This window comes from Chelmon rostratus, chromosome 16 (assembly GCF_017976325.1).
Source record: "Chelmon rostratus isolate fCheRos1 chromosome 16, fCheRos1.pri, whole genome shotgun sequence".
NCBI classification, from domain to species: Eukaryota; Metazoa; Chordata; class Actinopteri; order Chaetodontiformes; family Chaetodontidae; genus Chelmon; species Chelmon rostratus.
Genome location: NC_055673.1, coordinates 1,638,963 through 1,660,971, shown reverse-complemented (window position 1 = coordinate 1,660,971; position 22,009 = coordinate 1,638,963).

Below are 22,009 nucleotides of genomic sequence, written 5' to 3'. Positions count from 1 at the left end.
CGGCGGCCCAATCCCTGGACTCAGAATCTGGCAATGGGGACATGGAATGTCACCTCGCTGGGGGGGAAGGAGCCCGAGCTAGTGCGGGAGGTTGAGCGGTACTGGCTAGAGATAGTCGGGCTCACCTCCACGCACAGCCTGGGTTCTGGAACCCAACTCCTTGAGAGAGGCTGGACTCTCTTCTACTCTGGAGTTGCCCGCGGTGAGAGGCGGCGGGCCGGTGTGGGCTTGCTTATAGCTCCCCACCTTAGCCGCCATGTGTTGGAGTTTTCCCCGGTGAACGAGAGGGTTGCTGCCCTACGACTTCGGGTTGGGGACAGGTGCCTCACTGTTGTTTCGGCCTACGGGCCGAACAACAGTGTAGAGTACCCACCCTTCTTGGAGTCTGTGGGAGGGGTGCTGGAAAGTGCTCCGACTGGGGACTCTACTGGGGGACTTCAACGCTCTCGTGGGCGGCGACAGTGTAACCTGGAGGGGAGTGATTGGGAGGAACGGCCTCCCCGATCTGAACCCGAGCGGTGTTCTGTTATTGGACTTCTGTGCTAGTCACAGTTTGTCCATAACGAACACCATGTTCAAGCATAAGAGTGTCCATCAGTGCACCTGGCACCAGGACACTCTAGGCCGAAGGTCAATGATCGACTTTGTGGTCGTGTCATCTGACCTTCGGCCGTATGTCTTGGACACTCGGGTGAAGAGAGGGGCTGAGCTGTCAACTGATCACCACCTGGTGTTGAGCTGGATCCGCTGGCAGAGGAGAAAGCTGGACAGACTTGGCAGGCCCAAACGGGTAGTGAGGGTCTGTTGGGAACGTCTGGGAACTCGCACCTCCGGGAGAGCTTTGACCAAATCCCGAGGGAGGTTGGAGACATTGAGTCCGAATGGACCATGTTCTCCACCTCCATTGTTGACGCAGCTGTTCGGAGCTGTGGCCGTAAGGTCTCTGGTGCCTGCCGTGGCGGCAATCCCCGAACCTGGTGGTGGACACCAGAAGTAAGGGATGCCGTCAAGCTGAAGAAGGAGTCCTATCGAGCCTGGTTGGTTTGTGGGACTCCTGAGGCAGCTGACAGGTACCGGCAGGCCAAGCGTGCTGCGGCACGGGCAGTTGTTGAAGCAAAAACTCGGGTATGGGAAAAGTTCGGGGAGGCCATGGAGGAGGATTATCGGTCGGCCACAAAGATATTCTGGCAAACCGTCCGGCACCTCAGAAGGGGGAAGCAGTACCCTGCCAACACTGTTTACAGTGGAGGTGGGGAGCTGTTGACCTCGACTGGGGATATTGTCGGGCGGTGGAAAGAGTACTTTGAGGATCTCCTCAATCCCATTGCCACGCCTTCCGTAGAGGAAGCAGGGGCTGGGGACCCAGAGGCTGGCTCATCCATCACTCAGGCTGAGGTCACCGAGGTAGTTCGGAAGCTCCTCGGTGGCAAGGCCCCGGGGGTGGATGAGATCCGCCCTGAGTACCTCAAGTCTCTGGATGTTGTCGGGCTGTCTTGGTTGACACGCCTTTGCAACATCGCGTGGCAGTTGGGGACAGTGCCCCTGGACTGGCAGACCGGGGTGGTGGTCCCTCTATTCAAAAAGGGGGACCGGAGGGTGTGCTCCAACTACAGGGGGATCACACTCCTCAGCCTCCCTGGTAAAGTCTATTCCAGGGTACTGGAGAGGAGAATTCGGCCGATAGTCGAACCTCGGATTCAGGAGGAACAATGCGGTTTTCGTCCTGGCCGTGGAACACTGGACCAGCTCTACACCCTCCGCAGGGTGCTCGAGGGTTCATGGGAGTTTGCCCAACCAGTCCACATGTGTTTTGTGGACTTGGAGAAGGCATTCGACCGTGTCCCTCGTGGCATTCTGTGGGAGGTGCTTCGGGAGTATGGAGTCCGGGGCCCTTTGCTACGGGCCGTCCGGTCTCTGTATGACCGGAGCAGGAGCTTGGTTCGCATTGCCGGCAGTAAGTCAGACTTGTTCCCAGTGCATGTTGGACTCCGGCAGGGCTGCCCTTTGTCACCGGTTCTGTTCATTATTTTTATGGACAGAATTTCTAGGCGCAGCCAAGGGCCGGAGGGAGTCTGGTTTGGGGACCACAGGATCTCACCTCTGCTTTTTGCGGATGATGTTGTCCTGTTGGCTTCTTCGAACCAGGACCTCCAGCATGTGTTGGGGCAGTTTGCAGCCGAGTGTGAAGCGGCTGGGATGAGAATCAGCACCTCCAAGTCCGAGGCCATGGTTCTCGACCGGAAAAGGGTGGCTTGTCCCCACATAAATATTGAAACATCCTTATTTCATAAACTAAAGCAACAAATGGGTTCAACAAATGAAACGGAAATTTGAAAAAGTTTGGCCACGGAAAATCCTGATTTGTGTATCTCAAAGCTTCATCCAGTAAAAAAAAATCTGCAAATATTACAAGTTTTTAAAAAAACAAAAATCTAATTTCAAGTTCTTCATAAATGGAAAATCGAACAACTGAAGCTGCAATTTACAAATTCTCAAATTCTCTTGGTTTCAGCTACTGAGACTAAAAATTAAATTACATATAAAAACTGAAGAAAATGACAACATGTAATATAGTTGCTAAATTATAAAACATTTATAGAGATAAGAATGTAAAGCTGCAGAAAGCAAAGTGGCTCTAAAGAGCGCTCACTGAGATGATGCTGAAGCAATGCTGTCGTCTGTTTCCTCGCAGTTTCTCGCCTCTTCTTCTTCTTCTTCTTCTTCTTCTTCTTCTCCTTGAGTTTGTGCCGCTCTCTGTCTCTTGTCTTCCTGAACCTGCTTCATATTCACATTCCCACTTTATAGTGGCAGGACTGTATTAGATGTTATGTCACAGGTCAGCAGATGTATGTATTAGTAACAATGAGCATGATGATGGAGCCGATCCCCTCCCAGATTAACGTGTTTCCTTTTCTGCTCATGGCCAGTAATTAGATGCTGTGCGCGCTCTGTGTGGTTAACAGAGGTTTGAAACTTGTTGAGTGACATTTCACGGCATGACAGCACAACCAGCAATTAAGAAATGTATTGTTGACTTTATGTTGGTCGTGCTTCGTGCTCAGTGTTTAAATAACCTGCCATCAGCCGTTAATTGTGTGTTTTATAGCTTGATGATTCCTTTAAATGGAAAAATTATTCTCTCTGACGGTATACCAGTGTCACCTACCACCACGACCTCTGGCGCAGCACATACACTCAGTTGCCAGTTTATTAGGTACACCTAGCTAAAACTGGTCCAGCCTTTCGGAAGGTTTCAAAGGTCATTTTTTGTTGAAGCAGTTCTAGAGAGGAGTTGATTTAACTGGATGATCATTTTGGTGGATACAGTTTGTGGTTTGAACTGAACATTCAAACTTTCATAAGGAGAGAAGAATTGTTGTATTTACTGCACCAGTTTTAGCTCGGACCTAATAAACTGGCAACTGAGTGTAAATCTGCTTTAAAACCTGTGAACGTATTCCAGTCAGTGATTTCGCTCCCACATTCTTGGTTACCACCGTTTGTACTAATTTCCTGGAGACAGTGTTTCTTGGCATCCCACGTATGATAATCAATTAAGAGCTCAATTAAGAATTATGAAGTACAAGTCGACATCAGGGCAGATCGAGAGGAATAATCATGAGGAGGACATGGAGACTTTAAGAGGTGGCACAAAAAACACTTACATCACTGTACAAGTGATCATTAGAAATCACTGAACTGATCTCTATTTTATCTTCATTAAACATTAGCGCACCACTTAGTCTAAGATGTTGCCAGATCACGTGTCTCGTACTGCGAAGCCTCAGATTTAATGTAAATTAAACTGAGCTTCAGTTTGAAAATGTGGTGAAAACTCTCTGTTGCTACCCAGCTGACAAAATTCGGTTCCCAAAGCGTTCGGGGAACATCCTTTTTTTGGTTGTGGGAACGTTTATTGAACGTTCCTCCACAACGTTCCTGAGCTGTTACAATGGAGAGTTTTTCTGATGTGAACCCAAAGTACTTGTTTCGTACCCTGAACGTTCCAGGAAGGTTGTTTGAACGTTTTAGGAATGTCCCATTGACTAAAAGAACTTATACAACGTTCTGAGCACGTCGTGGGAAAGTTGCCAGATAGAAACCTGCGAGGAACGTTCCGGGAATGTTACTGCTATTAGCTTACGTTCGGTATTAGCTGGGTACGCATTGAAGGAAATGTCACTGCATTGCTGACTAGTGTGGCTTTCTGGTTTCAGGGCTGCAGTGAGAGATTTTGGTGCTTTTTAAACTTTCGTATGTTGCACTTGCATGACTGATTTGTTGTTTTTGTGCAGAGTGAGCAGTTTCAGAGACGCTGGAAGCTGCAGGCGATCCACAGAAGCATTGCTGCCTCGCCAGCGCCGGGAGAAAACTGCAGGGACGAGCACTGACGGCTGGCTGAAGTCGCTGTAACCAGACCGAATTCTTATTTCATGAAAAATTAACTCTGTTTTAGACACAACAGCATCTCCAGCTGCATTTGCTTGCACTCAGACATCACCAGCCACACTTGTCCAAAACTGGACGGACTCATTTCGTGCAAATACAAACATATTTCAGACTCTTTGCACAATATGAAGGTGTTGTTGAAGCAGCAGAAGAAAATGCAGATGTCGTTGCAGAGATTTTCTAAGCTTGACGAAGAGGAGAGAGACCAGTTAGAAGACACAAATGAGTTCTTGGTATCTGTCGTAAATGCAAACCCACATCGCTGAGCCGGGTGCAAGAGTTTATCGCCTTCATGTCAAATACTGGAAGCTGATATCATCATGTGATTAACTGATTACAAAAACATATTATATAAGTCATTGTTGTCGTTACTGCACCACACCTAGAAGATGCAGCGAGGCATGAAGAGAATGAACTTCTGACAACAAGCTTCAACCTTCAGCCTGACGTCCAGAAGCTCGAGACTGAGCTGACTCACACTGTTCAAGCGGAATGCAAGCGTTCTGCACTGCAACACAACAAACACACTCGGCGAGCATCACAGGGAGGCATGGAAACATGAACAAAGACAATTTTAACATTTAATCTTTTGTCTTAAATCCTTTAATTTGCTTTAGCGATGTTTAAATCAATCTAGCAAACAAGAATCACAATCAAACTGGTTATCAAGCATTTCATCACAATAACAATGACAAAAAGAAAGAAAATCTAAACGTGAACCTTAGTTGATAGAGGCGATTGATGCTGTTTGCATCTTAACTACAATGAGCTCTACTTTTTGTTCTAATAAAGCATCTTTTTAGGGAAAACATTCATTCATTATTAAAATTGCAGATTTTTCTTTAAATGAAAACCAGGAAGAGGAGATGGAGATTTTCAGCCCTGAGAATTCTGCATATTCCTGGTTTCACCAGCCGCTTGAGCTTTTTTTGTTGAACACTGGATCAAAACGAGCAGGTTTTAATCTGAGCCGCGGGCAGATTTCATTTCATTTGATTCATGAATAAAAGCATCTGAAAAGAGATGAAGACGCAGCCATCGGTGGAGTCACCACTTTCCTTTTTCTTCCTGCTTCAAGATGAGTTCAGACTGTTTAACACATTTCCCAGAGTTCATAGCATTGTGAGATTTGACCCCCCCCCCCCCAGCAGCTTTCTCTCACGACGAATTTGTTTCATTACACATGATTTTAAAAAATGACAGTTTCAGTTACATTTAGGTATAAAATGATGATTGACTTTGCTTCAACCTGTTGGTTCATTTGTCGGTGCGTCTTCTGCCATCATTCTGTCAACATTTGGCCAATCAAACGTCAAATCACAGACGATATATATTATGTTCTACTTCTGCCCCCGAATCCTGCACACTGGACCTGTAAGTACAACATCTGAGTACTTCTTCCAACAGGCAGATGCTCTGTTATTTCACAGGAATGCTTCTGGATGTTTTCAGCTTCGTGTGATTATTGTGAGAAATGTTTTCTCTGGCTGTCCTGTAAACTGTCACAGGTATGACTCTCAGTCGTTCTGCTGCTCTGAACACCTTCAATAAAGATCTACTCGCTCGCACAAACCTCATTCTGAGTGAGAAATATTTAAAAACTCACACAAACTGAGACATTTGTCCTTGAACTTCCTGTATATGTTGATGTCTTGATTACTGTTAACAACGTCTTTAACTTTATTGGTTTAATTCAGAAATCATGTTGCCAGTTTGGGTATTTTTCAGGTGTTTTTGCAGAATGTGTGATTGTTCACCTCGCGTCTCATCTTTAACTATTCTAACACTGTTAGTCACATCCCCTTTTATTATGTTTTTATTGTTTTATGAGTGATAATTATTCTTTTCACGCTGCTGATTCAAATATACTGAGATCTGTTTTATTTTGAAAAGACTGAGCTGCTTCCTGAGATGTATTATGCAACACACAGTAGAAAAGTCTTTTTAAATCACAGGTTAAGAAGAGACCAAAGACAGATTTTCCGCTGCCCTTCGCTGAGTGTGTCAGCAGCAGTGACGCAGGATTTAACTCACCTTCCTTTCTACCTGCGGTGATTTCGGCCAATGGAATGCGGCGAGGTGAGGAGGACACCGGGGAGCTTCTGTTAGTCACCAAACACACAAACACTGAAAACAAACAACTCCATTTCACAAAGGTGAATGTTGTTCATTGACTGAAACAACACGAGACAACCAGCGGCCACTTTGTTAGGTACACCTGAACAATCTGATTTAATCTAACAGTACTGCTCTGCTGTGAAGTCGACTCCAACGTTCAGTGTTTGTTGACACAGTCATAGAGGAGACAGTGATGTGTGAACTGGACCTCATTATATGAGGAGGTGTTGTCTAACATTCTGACCCCTCCATGCAGATAGATAGATAGATAGATAGATACTTTATTCATCTCCAAAGAGAAATTTGCAGTTCCAGCAGCTCAAAAGGTGGACACACAAGGGCATGCAAAAATAAGAACAAGAACTACTTTCAAGTAATGAGCAACTTACAAGTAAGTGACAAAAATACAAAACAAAATACAAATTAACAATATAAGAAAAAATAGTGAGATAAAAATAAAGAACTAAGCTATACAGGATAAACATCTTAACATCTGGCTATACAGGATAAAACATCTGAGCAGTTAAATATGGGCACAGCAGAAAAACAGTGTGCAACAGTCGGTTTGTCCACACTTGGGTCCAGCATGTAGATGTGTGTGTGATAAAGTGCGTGTGTCCATGGTGTGTGGTGTAAGTGTGTAGTGGATTCGGAGTTGTTGTGTTGTTGTTATTGTTTTTGTCGCCCTCCCTGAGAGGTGTTGTATAGCCGTACGGCAACATCAGGAGATACAAGCTTTTCACTGGACAGGAAGGGGATGAAAAATTGTAATCTGAAAAGTAACTAGTAACTAAAGATTTCAGATTATTGTAGTGGAGTTAAGAGTCTCAGACTTGCCTCTTAGACATGGTGGAGCAGAAAGTTACACTCGAGTAAAGTGCAAGTACCTTGAATTTATCCTGGAGTGCAGAGCAGTAACTGAGTAAATGTACTCAGCTACTTTCCACCATGGCTCACAGGTTAGAAGGATTCCTGTTGTGTAATGAGTCTCGTTGCCGTAGAAATGAAAGTGAAAGAGAGCTTTAACTCATCTTTTTGTGCTTTACCGGTTGAATTCCTGTCTGTTCAACATTAATTCTTGCGGTATGATTGTCATGTGATGTGTTAATCTATCAATATATATAGTAATCTATCAAACTATCACCACATAACAGTACTCTACTGTGACATATACATACTTATTTCTGTGCAACATCACTCATGCTGCGGTCACTTTATCCATTTCATGTTCGATCTGTGTACAGTCTGTGAAATTCTACAGAATTCTTGGCAGGATGTTTTTATGGCAACTTTTCTTACAGTTCTTTGCAGCAATATATATTTTTTATATCTATATTTTTTACATACTTTTTTCTCTGACGTAGCCCTTTGTATGATTGTACATATTTATTGTCCGCTTTTATTTTGTACTTTGTATCTTGTATTCCTCTATTTCTGCTGATATTTGTTTTTTCCGAGCTGCCATTACCTGCTGCATTTCCCCAGCTGGAGATTAATAAAGTATCTTATCTTATCTTATCTTATCTTATCTTATCTTATCTTATCTTATTCAGCTAATACTCCTGTTTGCTCTTCTTAAATGCTCACAGATCATGAAAATGTGTCTCTTAAATTTGTTCCTGTGTGAAAGTTTGAACTTTTTTTTGAAGCCGCGTCTCCACCAAACACCTCCTGTGCCCCTGAAACCAAAGCTGAACCTACAGGCAGCTGAAGATAGATCTGCTTCTCCTGCAGACAGAACTCAGGGTTCAGGGACAGAAATCAGGGGTCTGCAGTGTTTTAACTCCAGTGGTTCAGATGTTTATCCTGTATAGCTTAGTTCTTTATTTTTATTTCACTATTTTTTCTTTTATTATTTGGTATTTTGTATTGGATTTTTGCCTCTCACTTGAAAGTTGTGCCTTACTTGAAGGTTGATCTGTACTTGGAAGTTGTTCATCACTTTTAAGTTGCACATTACTTGAAAGTAGTTCCTGTTCTTATTTTGCATGCCCTTGCGTGTCCACCTTTTTGAGCTGCTGGAACTGCAAATTTCTCCTCGGAGATAAATAAAGTATCTATCTATCTATCTATCTTGAGATTCGGCTCAGCTCACGAGGAACCAGGGTTAAAAAACTGGACAGAATGGAGGGTTTCTGTGAAGAACGGGCTCTTGACGTGCCTCGACTGGAACGCTCTCGGGTCAGCCTCTGTTCTTTGTGCTATCCAAATAAAGGAGACTTGGCCTGACTTGACTGTTGCATGCGATGGGACATCCTCGCGCCCACGCCGCGGTGCTCGGCGGCTGCTCCTTGTTGCCTGTGTTGTGTGCAGGGTGTGGGTCACACCGCTGTGCCCCCGAAAGAATGCGGGCAGTCAGGTGGAACTGTAGGCATGCGCTTCCACCCATTTTCAGTGCTGCTGCGCGTGCACTATGTGATGCTTGTCATAATAAAACCCACATTAATTTGTCACTCATTCACGCTTCATTGTGAAGCGCTGTGATGTTTGACTCAGCTGGCACCTGAAGGGATTCACGCAATGGAAACACGTTCAGCTATTTGTCTGAGTCACCGTCGAGGCTGCAGCGGCGGAAAGTAACTGAGTACACGAGCGCAGTGCACAAGTACACATTTGAGGTACTTGTACTTTATTTGAGCAGATTGATCCAGAATGAAAAGAATCATTCGTTAAAATGAAGCTCAACCAGCTCCAACAGTAAAATCCTGCTTGGACATGAACGACTGAGTCTCAATAATTAACATTCACTCATCTTAGTTTAGTTGTCCATATCCTGCAGGATGGCAGCACCTCTGAGACCCTGGACTCGTCTATTATATGAACATTTGTTGTACACAATTCAAATATAACTGAAGCAGTGTAAAAGAAGGCAGAACTGGACACGCAGATTTATGATTTAAATCTAAATGATGTGAAATGTGTGAATCCAGTGGTGGCGAGGATGATTTTCCTGAGAGAAAAACAACATGGAAACAATTTACAGGCTGAAAGTTTAAAATTTAATCCCACAAACTGAATTCGGGTACAAGAAATGTGCTTTTAGATGGAAAAAAAATCTTCAGTCAGCAGATAAACTGAAAAAAGTAATACATTTGAATGGAGTTTGGTGAAGTCCTGCATCTCTTCTTTTCTTCAGTCGTAGTGAACCATCAGATCATTTAAGCTTTCCGCGACATTTTATGGATTAGAGTATTTAAAGGAGGAAAAGTTGCTGGTATTTGTTCTTCATGTCCAAATGCTGTCACACTGAAATAAAGACTAGAGACACGTCTCTTCCACCCGCAGAAAAAACGCTGACCAAACCCAAGAAGAACGTCCCAAAGTTTTACAAACGACTTGAATTTTCATATTTTGTTCATGTGCAGTAACACCAAACTGGCTCCATTATCAGCACATCAACGTTACAGATTCAATGTAATATTTCATGCAGGCAGGTTGTCCAGGTGTTAAACAGCGCCACCTGGTGACCACATGTAGAATAAGCACTGTGATCACTCCAGCCAACCCCACAGTTTGCAGTCAGACGCTCTGAATCAACCTGCCTGAGGAAATAAAACCAGCTCTATCAGGTCTTTGATTTATTGATCAAGTCCTGCACAAATCAAGAACCAGAAATAAATCCAACATCCGTGGAAAATGCAACTGGAGCTGGACATGCTGCTCACCTGCTCAGGTAGAGCCATGTTCATGTTTGTCCTGTTTATGTATTTGCACCAAAAGAGAAAAAAAAAGAAAGAAAAAAGATGCTGATGATGCTGACCTACACCCCCCACATCTGTGTTAAATATCCTCATATTGAAATGCATGGCATGTCAAAGCTGCAGTGGCATGAGGTCACGTTCCTTCTTTTGTTCATGGAGCAGCTTTGGGCTCGGAGGCGTCGTCATGTTGAAACAGGAACAGCTGTTAACGGACGCCGTTCAGTAAATATCACTGCAGACCCACAGCAAACACGCAGGAGGGTGTCATACCTTTGGTCTTAGCATGTGAGTATCTATGCCATCCATCAAGCTGACACACCAGAGGTGAAGAGGTAGATGATGTAGTTTCCAGCAGCTGCCACTAGATGTCACTAGAAGCTATATTTTAATGAACACTACTCCACAGTCCAGGTAGACAGGTGTGTCAACAGGTGAGCAAGAAGATGGTGTCTGATATATTTAGACAGAATCAAACATTTACTGTGTATTTTTACATTCAGTCTCCATTTTTACTCTAGTTTGGTGCTGATGTTTTTTTGTCCTTTCTCGGCACAGTTTTCATATGTGATTTCTTTTTATCCCCCAAAATACAGCTGAATCTAATCCAAATTTAAAAAAACCCAAAAAAGCCACCAACATTTTTCACCTCCTCATTACAAAGAAAACTCTTCAACTCTCAGGTGTCAAACAAACATGTTTCCGCGTTGGAAGACGACAGGTGGTGTCGATGAAGGGACACCTGAGCTCGTGTCAGAGGGCTGGGAGGGAACGTCTGACAAAAAAGTGGAGTTTATATATCATAAAATCAACTGTTCATGACAGGAAAAGACTTGGAAAGAAGCTTCAAACCACCCCTAGAGACGCTACATGGCCAAAAATATGTGGACACCTAAACATTATAGACATATGTGACACTGTTTTCTTTGATCAGATCACAGCGTCTCTTCAGATATGGAGGCACTGCACATAATCTGAATGTTTCAAACCAAGAGAAAGTTAATGTGAAGAGTTGAATTAAAGATTTATGATGGATTTGAATCTTTATGTTGAATTTAGCTTCACATTTCATCAGAAGTCTGTGAGGTTTACAGAGAAACTGACAGAAACTGAGCTCACAGCAGCCTCGTAACTAATAAATAAAAGAAAATTACTCAGAAATGTTTTTTCACACAACACTTGATTTATCTGGTTTAATATAATTTAAACGATTTCGAGTAATTCCATTGATTTTTTTTGTTGGAGTTTCTCTCAGATCAAAGAGACAAAAAATAAATGAATGAAAATATGAAAATATCATTCCATGTGGCAGCTTTAGAATAATAATGAAATAGAACAGTGAAGAATTTCTATGATGAAATATTAGTACATACAAATATACGTATACATTACTACTAAATACATCAGTTTAAGTTATGTATATTTTTAGTTTTGATGAGTTTTGATGCGGCTGCACGGTGGCTCGGTGGTTAGCAGCGTCGCCTCACAGCTAGAAGGTCCCCGGTTCGATCCCGGTCTTTCTGTGTGGAGTTTGCATGTTCTCCCTGTGCAGCGTGGGTTTTCACCGGGTTCTTCGAAAACATCCAAAAAGTCCAAAAATTGATGGTTAATTGATAACTCTAAATTGTCCGTAGGTGTGAATGAGCAGTGTGCGTGGTTGTCTGTCTGTATGTGTATATGTAGCCCTGTGGTAGGCTGACGACCTGCCCAGGGTGTCCCCTGCCTTCGCCCGAGAGACGGCTGGGATAGGCTCCAGCCCCCCCGTGACCCTGCAAAGGATTCAGCGGTGTATAGATAATGGATGGAGTTTTGATGCTGTTTTATTCTGACTTTTAGGCAAAATGTTGATTGATTGATTGACTCCTTCGTGACAAGTGTGCAAACTTGAATGAACAAACACACTTTCTGTGCATTTATTCAAAGGAAAATGTTTGTTTAACGTGTGAAAACTTTCCGATCAAACGGACGAAAAATCATAATTTCAACAAAACAGAAAGAAAACAAACATTTCTTCTCAGTGATCACGAGTTTCGATGTTTTGTGCGAGGGAACAGGAAGTGAAACTCAGAATAACATGTTTATTTTTATAATAATCACAGAAGACATGATGGTGGACTGCAGGTCTGATCCGGTTCTCGTGAATCTCATGTGAACCGACAGCCGACGCACTCCGTCTCTTTCTTTCGTCTTTGATATGAAGTCAATAAAGTTTTGTGACGAAGGGAAACAGGAAGCTTCAGCTTCTCACGAGCTGTCAGGAGAAATTAATCTGCTATTAAACAAATAATGACCAGTAATATTTAAGTTACTAGGATTTGTTGAGGATATAATTTACAGATTTACAGATATATTTGTATTCACATTTATATTTTTAAATATGAGTGTAGCAGATATAAAGTGTGTGTACAGTGTATATATATATATACATCAATAGAAAGGTAAAAATGTTCTGAATACATGTTATATCTTATATATATATGAAAAACACTGCTGACATACAATGTTTAAGCTAATTCATCTTAATAAAGTACTGAATCAAATATGGTGAAAAATAAATGAAAACAGGAAAATACACGACAGATGAATATTATTATAATTCAGTTACAAATGATTATTAAATGGAGCACGAGTGGAAAATAAAAGCTCTCTGCTGCTTTCAGTTCAGTGACGATGAGACGATATCGGCTCATGTGATGTTTTCACAGCTCAGTCAGAGGATGAAGTGGTGTGACGGTGATGAAGGACGGATGAAGATCAGTGCAGACTGTGCTGTGAAAACAACCTGCTGACAGTTTAGACAAGCAAGTCAAGTTTATCTTCACACACATTTTAACGTAGATCAACCTGTTTATTACAGGTGTATCTATATTCAACATATAAATATGAAATAGATAAATAAAATGTGCAACATTATAATAAAGGCTAAAGGATAATATGGTACTATGATATAATATAATATATATATATAATTGTATATGTAACTTTTTTATCTCCATTTTTAAATACATTTCTACATTTTTTCAGCATCTCAGTAAAACTCCTGATTCTATTAAAGTTACAAAAATTCTAATTTTCTTTGATAGTCCAGCTTTTCCAGATGTGTTTAGTTACTGTGTGTCTTTTAGATTGAAACTGCGTTCACTGACATCACACACACACTTTACAGACACACTCGTAGTCCAGCGCTGCATCACGACGCTCTGACGCTGAGATGTCCCTGAATGCAACGTTTTGTTGGGTTCTTTAAGCTGCGGGCGTCGCTGCCTCCTGTGACGACACGTTTCTAACCATGAGGCGGAGAACGTGGGTGGAATGTTGATATAAGCTGTTACTGTCAGTGAAGTATGTGGACTGATGGCTTTCACCCCTCTGACAGGCCACTCGTTTCTCTGTCACAGCTGATGTTTGATTAATATTCCTGCTGCATTCATGCTGCATTTTACTGCTGCAGATGTTTCAGCTTGAGCTCATTTGAACTACTTTATATCCTGTTGGCTGGTTTAATCTACAGCGATGCATCATATTCTATAAGATCATCATGTGTTTGTCCTGTGAGAACCTCGTATCTCAGAAAAACAGCCTGTTTTCAGCTCTGTGATGATGCATTTTCAGCTGATCCAAGAGGCTTTTTAAACAGTTTGTTTAGCTGAAGAAGACATGAAGGAAAACTTCATCCTTCAGTTCATCACAAACACTCAGCAGCAGCACATCTGGAGATACGAGCTTTTCACCAGACTGAAAGGTTAATCTGAGCAGCCAAAGCTGTCAGGCTGATGTTGTGGAGTATGAAGCATCATACTTCCCTCTGAGCTGTAGGTGTAAATCTCTCAGCACTTGTCGGGCCGATCATGTTTATTTGTTTTAAACACTCCCACTGATTGTTGCTCCGACGCTTCAACAAAAGACAACAGACAAAAGCATCTGTCAGCCAGATGAATGTAATCTGATTTATCCAGATGAATTCCGTTTCATTATTGATCAGCCACAGAGTTTTCTTTTTACGGATCTCCTCGTCTGCTCTGAAAAACCGAATGTTTGGCTAAAATAACCCGTCAGAAGTTACTGTTAAGGCCCCGAGGGTTCGATCATGGTACAAACAGAAACGCCCGGAAACTGAAATCAAAACAACATGAAAATGACACCCTGATGGCTTAATAATAACAAAAGGTTTAGGTGGACATTAATCATCATTTTGTTTTCAGTTTGATCCCTGAGGAGACGGAGAGACTCACAGCAAGATGCAGCATGACGTAACTCATGAAGGCTGGACGGATGACAGGTTTTAACTCTTAAAACTTAGAAAGTCTTTATTGAAGCTACATGACGTTAGCACAGACTGAGCTTCACATTTAAACCAAAGATAAAAGCTTTTTGAACTAAAGTTCAACAATGAACTTCTGATGATGATGATTAAAAGCTCCAGATCAGCTGCTAAATGGATGTCGAGGTCAACCACGACGCCATGTCGCTAATGGCGACGCCTTTGCATGAAATGGAAATATTCTACGTGGATGGAGACAGAGACAGCGAGACGCCCCCCACTGGATCGTGGCTTGAGTTGTCTGTCGCCATCTTACACATTACTTCATCTCCATCCTGATTGACAGGTCGTCATGGTGGCAGATTGTCAATCAGGAGGTGGTCATTTTCTCATAAGCTTCCATCATCACACTTCTGTTTGCAGCCGGTGGAGTCGCCCCCTGCTGGCCTTTAGGCAGAGGTTGAAGAAGCTTCTATCTGTGCTTGTCCATCATTTTCAACACAATTCCTGATGTATTTGTTATTTTTTGGATCTCTGATGAACCTAAAAACAACCTGAATATAGACAGAATCTGCAGTGTTGACTGAAGGAAAACTTTCTAATATTTTAGACGCTTTTCAGTTTTTGAACTATGACCCTGACAGGAGCGAGCATGAAGAGCTGTGTGTGAAGATCTCTACTTGCCTGAGGCCGTTAACACACACGGAGCGGTCTGTTGAATGTCTGACAGTCCTGAAGAATATGTGTGTGTGCTGGGCGTGTAAAGGTGTGTTTCTGTCTCATACGTAAAACCACGACATGCTGGGTATTTCAGGAACCTCACAGCGGGTCTGTTTGTTATCCTGCAGCCAGCTGAAAAAACACCTGCATGTGTACATATGATGTTTCTATTCTCGGCGTCTGATCACAGATCAGCCGCTGTCGTCACAGCTGATCAGATGAGCAGATAAAGTGAACAGGACTGGTCTTGTTTTCCTGTAAGTACAAATGAAACTCTGAACCCTGAAAGAACTGATCTGAGGCCAGCGGGTGTCAGTTTGTAGTTATATGATGCAGGATGATGCAAAAATGTGTTTTTTTGAAGTTTATCATTGGAAGAGAAACATTTCAGTGCTTCAGTGGTGAATGTAGGAGGCTGTCATGTGATGTTAGAAACAGTATTTACATTTTTTTGTATTAATTTTGTTCATGAATCTGTTAATAGTCGTTTTATGGATGATACACAATAAAAGCTGGTATCATGATTTCTATACACTTATCTTTTATAGTTTTTCTGTCTTTAATGATGTTTCTTTGTTTGTTGCCTGAGTCAGTGAATATTTGTCTGACAGGACTCTCATTTAAAATGTAATTTTATCAGTTTGGGTAAATTTGATGAAATAAAAACGCTTCTTTGTTATTTATAACTTGTTCATATAACGGCAGGAAGAAGAAGATCAAGCTGTTTCAGTTTGGCACCTCCTGGAATATAATTACAATATTACTGGCAAACAATTACAGCGATGCTGCACCAACCAGAGCAGCAGGTTTTTAATGGGATGGTATTAATATATAGAATAGAATAGAATAGAATAGAATTCCTTTGTTCCTTTGTCAGAATAAGATGTGTTATGGAATTAAACAGCGATCCCGACGATATCACACAGCAATTAAATATTAATTCAGACTAGACTGACTCAGCATGCAAAGTATGTAATTAAATCTGTATATTTGCTTTAGTGCATAAAACAACAGGATCTAACATCTAAAAACAATTAAAACTGCAGCAGCTGACGTGTTGCACTTCTGGATATCACACATTTGCTGAAACTGCAGTGACCTTGTGTACACGTACTGCAGTCAGGAATACTGCACATACATACAAAGATGCTGTTTTAAAGAGGACATGTGTCAGATCTGTAGTGTAACTGCAGCATGCGACTGTAATTCATGTGTAACTGTGATATATATAAATGTGACTGCTCATGCATCACCTGTGACCAAACATTTGATGTGTGGAATCACTCATTTGAATCGTTGGAGTGATGAGTCCTGCACTGTTCAGCCAGTTTGAACCTGAAACTCTCATGGTTGATTTTAAGAGTCTTGTTCTACATGAGCTGTGCTGCCTGGAGTCTGTTTGTCCTGCAGATCCACAGAGTCAGCAGGCTCTGAGCACCTGCACACAGTCCAGTGAGGACAGCTGATCCATGTCAAACTATTCTCCCCATGAACATCCACAGCAAGCTCCTCTGAGGAGGCTCCGCAGACGCTGCGGAGGCGTCACACCAAACCCACCCCGGCTGATTCACTGCAGACTAACACATTCGTTCTCACAGCGGCGGAGGCCGACAGTTGTTAGAGATGACGATGGGCACAATAGAGCTAAAGACACACCCGCTGGTTTGGGAGGATCCCGTCAACAATACGCTATTCACCTGTCGGCTGGTCATCACGGAAACAACCATCAGCGTCACACAAACACACACCTGGAAAATAAACCAGCTGTTGAATGCAGATGCACAGGATTATTTACGTCACAATAATTTTGATCTTGAGAAGAAACTGATGCAGAAACAGCGAAGTGTCAGCGAACGCGACGAGGAGCAATCACCAATAACCTGCATCTCTGTGATGAAGAGCAGTTCAGCTTCACCTTCAACACTCTGAACTGCAGCAAACTAACATGAACTCTGTGTGTAGACGTGCTGGATGTGTTTTTGTTTATGAGTATCTTCCTGATGCAGCTCATTACTGGTTTATTGCAGATACTGAATGTGTCAAACATGGCCTCTCACTTCTTTATATGTCTGTGTGTTCGGCTAACGCTGCTGTTCATATCAAATGTTCAGCTCTGTGATGTTAGCCAAGATTAAACTTTGACTCAAATTTACTGGTTAGATGCAGATTGTTTGTAGAATTCTTGTAATTTTCATACTTTCACATCATCTTCTTTAGAAGGAAAGGAGTAGAAGGACAGACGGAGGGGAAGAAGGCTGGAGAGGAAGAGGAGGACAAAGCATAGCAAGAAATAAAGAAATATTGAAAGAATGAAAGAAAAAGAAGGAAAAGAAAACAATAAAAGACAGCACCTTGTGTTAAAATGATAAAAATACAAATAAAATGAAATGAAATAATGCTGGACTCTGTAACTTCAGCTGTTGAATAAAAGTTTGTAGTGGAATAAAAATGGAGGATATTTCCTGCTGACTTGTGCAACACAAAATACGAACTATTAAAGCAAAACTGCCTCAAAGCACAGCGAAATGAAAGGAAATGAAAAAAAAAAAAGTGCAAAAGCTCATTGGAAACTGTCAGCAGTCACATGAACTGAACAAAGCTGTCATGAATCTTCTGAAGGTCAGAGTTCAGTCGTGATGTCACAGCGAGCAGTTCACTAAATAAAGCTTTAAAGGAACGCGGATCAGATTTGAACGACCTAAAGTCTGCTGATTAAGATCATGTGACTCAGAATGTTTTCATATGAGTGCGCAGGTGATGTGACAGCGAGCTGAACTTACATCACAGGGAACCAGAAGCTGGTCGCAGCTCAGCGATACGTGACTCAGGTTGCCCAACGCAGATGCTCGCTGGTGCTTCCTTCACTCTACCTGCAGGATTTCACCTGGTGACTCAGCTGTGCTCTCTCTGTACTTCGTTCCTTCGTTCTCTTTTTGTTTTTTACTGTATTAAATTTATATTCTACATATTTGTGGCTTTGAATGCTGAATGGCACCAGAGTTATTTTTAGCAGCACAATGAGGAACTGCTGATGATGACGAACACGTCTGTTTGTTGTCAGTTTCACATCCAAACGCTGAACAATAAATGCAAATGAACCCGCACTCACACCCACCACTGTTGTGTGTGTATTAGAAGTTACTGTAAGGTCGAGGTAAACAGTCAGTGGAGGTGACATTAAACCACCGCAGAGGAAGAGGAGGTAACGGGATTAAAGAGCTCCAGTCAAACATTTCTGTTTGAGGCGTTCAGGGAACTAAAAGAACTTTGTTAAAGTTTGGGTAAAGCTCCAGAAAAGGCCTCGACCTCCAGTTGCCTTTCTTTGGTGGTGTTGAAAAAACAGCCCTGAAGGCAAAAAAAAATAAAGGTCAGCTGCTTCCTGTTTCAGTACGATGAACAACTCGACAAACGCTTAAAGCTGCAGTCAGCGTTCTATCTATGTGTGTGTGTGTGTGTGTGTGTGTGTGTGTGTGTGTGTGAATGTGAGTGTGTGAGTGTGTGTGTTTGCAGTGAGTCTGTAGGAAGCCTAAACAGACTTGATGCAAATGACAATTTATTTAATTCTGGTGTAATTCAGACCAGGTGATCACGCCTTCCAGGCTCTGGTTGCTCGTCTCTCCTGAAGGTGCAGCACTTCCAATCTATATTTAACAATGATGAAAAAGCTCAGTTCAATCTCGTCAGAACAATAAACAAATGGTCACATCACAAATATCCTCGCCCAAAAATCAAACGTCATGTCTAAAAAAAAGTCACTCAACCAGTTTCTTTCACCACTACAGAACATATCAACAAAAAAGAAACATGAATAAGCCACGAAAGGGGCGGCTGCACCAAACACAAAGGGGAAAAATATTACTCACACAAATTATTTACGTCTTTGTTCAGAACCTGATGTCATCTTACCTGCTTTGTGTCCATATATAAGCTGCAGACGATTCAGTGGAGGCCATCAATGAACAAACAGCAAAGGATACTGACCAGGTGGAAGCAGACAGCATCCCGAATTCAACAGACGACGCCAGACCGAACCTGTGTCTTCATTTACACTGTGATTATTAAAATACAAATTTGTTCTTTATCGTTGGTGTTGCTGTTACGTTATGTTTGTAAAGCTTTCTTCATTTTTTAGAAATTTCATCAAGCTTGTTTTAATTAAACACAATGCAATCCTAATTTATAGAACCTAAAATGTACTTTTCCTCTAAATAATTGGCAGTAAGTAGCATTAATATACATGTATTATAGTATAATTGTGCAGAAGCTCCAGTTGATATTGTCATGAAACTGCTCACTTTAATTAAAAATAAGTGCCACAAATTACTGGTGAACCATTTATTGAAAATAAACGAATAATAATACAATAATATCACGTTAAAGTTGTTACTAAACAAAAATGATGTTTTCAAAACAGGAAAAGAAAGTCCCAGAATGATGATGAAGATCTGGGTCCTCATTCTCCTGTTTGTTGGTAAGTTTGAGGAACGACTTTCCAAGAAAATACTACATGAGAATTCATCTGAAAAATGACATTAAATTTGAATGTTTTACTAATTCAACGATGGCTTTGTTGAACAGCCTCAAGCAAGGGACAATCCACGACCACCACTGCCCCAACAACAATCACAGCTGAACCAGCAACAACCACTACTGTCCCAACAACAACCACAGCTGAACCAAGAACAACCACAGCTGAACCAACAACAACCACAGCTGAACCAGCAACAACTACAGCTGAACCAACAACAACCACGGCTGAACCAACAACAACCACCACTGCCCCAACAACAACCAAAGCTGACCCAGCAACAACCACAGCTGACCCAACAACAACATCAGCTGAACCAATGACAACCATAACTGTCTCAACAACAACCACAGCTTTCCCAACAACGTCCACAGGTGAACAATCAACAACCACGGCTGACCCAATAACAACCACAGCTGAACCAGCAACAACCACGGCTGAACCAACAACAACCACAGTTGCCCCAACAACAACCACAGAAGCCCCAACAACAACCACAGCTGAACCAGCAACAACCACAGCTGAACCAGCAACGACCACAGCTGCACCAACAACGACCACAGGTGACCAAACAACAACCACCATTGCCCCAACAACAACCAAAGCTGACCCAACAACCACAGCTGACCCAACAACAACCACAGCTGACCAAACAACAACCACCACTGCCCCAACAACAACCAAAGCTGACCCAGCAACAACCACAGCTGACCAAACAACAACCACCATTGCCCCAACAATAACCACCACTGCCCCAACAACAACCGCAGCTGAACCAGCAACAACCACAGCTGAACCAACAACAACCAGGGCTGAACCAATGACAACCATAACTGTCTCAACAACAACCACAGGTTTCCCAACAACGACCACAGGTGAACAATCACCAACCACCACTGCCCCAACAACAACAACCACGGCTGAACCAACAACAACCACAGCTGAACCAGCAACAACCACAGCTGAACCAACAACCACAGCTGTCTCAACAACAACCACCACTGTCCCAACAACGACCACGGCTGACCCAATAACAACCACAGGAGCCCCAACAACAACCACAGCTGAACCAGAAACAACCACAGCTGAACCAACAACAACCACAGTTGCCCCAACAACAACCACAGGAGCCCCAACAACAACCACAGCAGAACCAGCAACAACCACAGCTGAACCAACAACAACCACAGCTGCACCAACAACAACCACAATTGCCCCAACAACAACCACAGGAGTCCCAACAACAACCACAGGTGCCCTAACAACAATGTCAGCCAGACCAACAACAACCACTGCTGCTCCAACAACAACCACAGTTGCACCCACAACGACCACAGCTGAACAAACAACCACGGCTGCCTCAACAGCAACCAAAGCTGCATCAACAACCAGAGCTGACCCAACAACAACCACAGCTGCCCCAAATAAAACAGCAGTTGCCTCAACAACAGCTGCTCCAGGGCCAACAACCACAGCAGCAACAGGAGCAATAACTACAGTAGTCTCTGGAGCAACAAGCGCAGTGGCTACAGGAGCATCAACCACATTAACACCAGGAGCAACAACTGCAGTAGTCTCTGGAGCAACAACCACAGTAGCCCCTGAAGCAACAACCACATTAGCACTAGGAGCAACATCTGCAGTAGTCTCTAGAGCAACAAACACAGTAGCCCCAGGAACAACAACTGCAGTAATCTCTGGAACAACAACTGCAGTAATCTCTGGAGCAGCACCTACAGTGGCTGCAGGAGCAACAATCACAGTCGCACCGGGAGCCACAATGTCAGTTGTCTCTGGAGCATCAACCACATTAACACCAGGAGCAACAACTGCAGTAGTCTCTGGAGCAACAACCACAGTAGCCCCTGAAGCAACAACCACATTAGCACTAGGAGCAACATCTGCAGTAGTCTCTAGAGCAACAAACACAGTAGCCCCAGGAACAACAACTGCAGTAATCTCTGGAACAACAACTGCAGTAATCTCTGGAGCAGCACCTACAGTGGCTGCAGGAGCAACAATCACAGTCGCACCGGGAGCCACAATGTCAGTTGTCTCTGGAGCATCAACCACATTAACACCAGGAGCAACAACTGCAGTAGTCTCTGGAGCAACAACCACAGTAGCCCCTGAAGCAACAACCACATTAGCACTAGGAGCAACATCTGCAGTAGTCTCTAGAGCAACAAACACAGTAGCCCCAGGAACAACAACTGCAGTAATCTCTGGAACAAC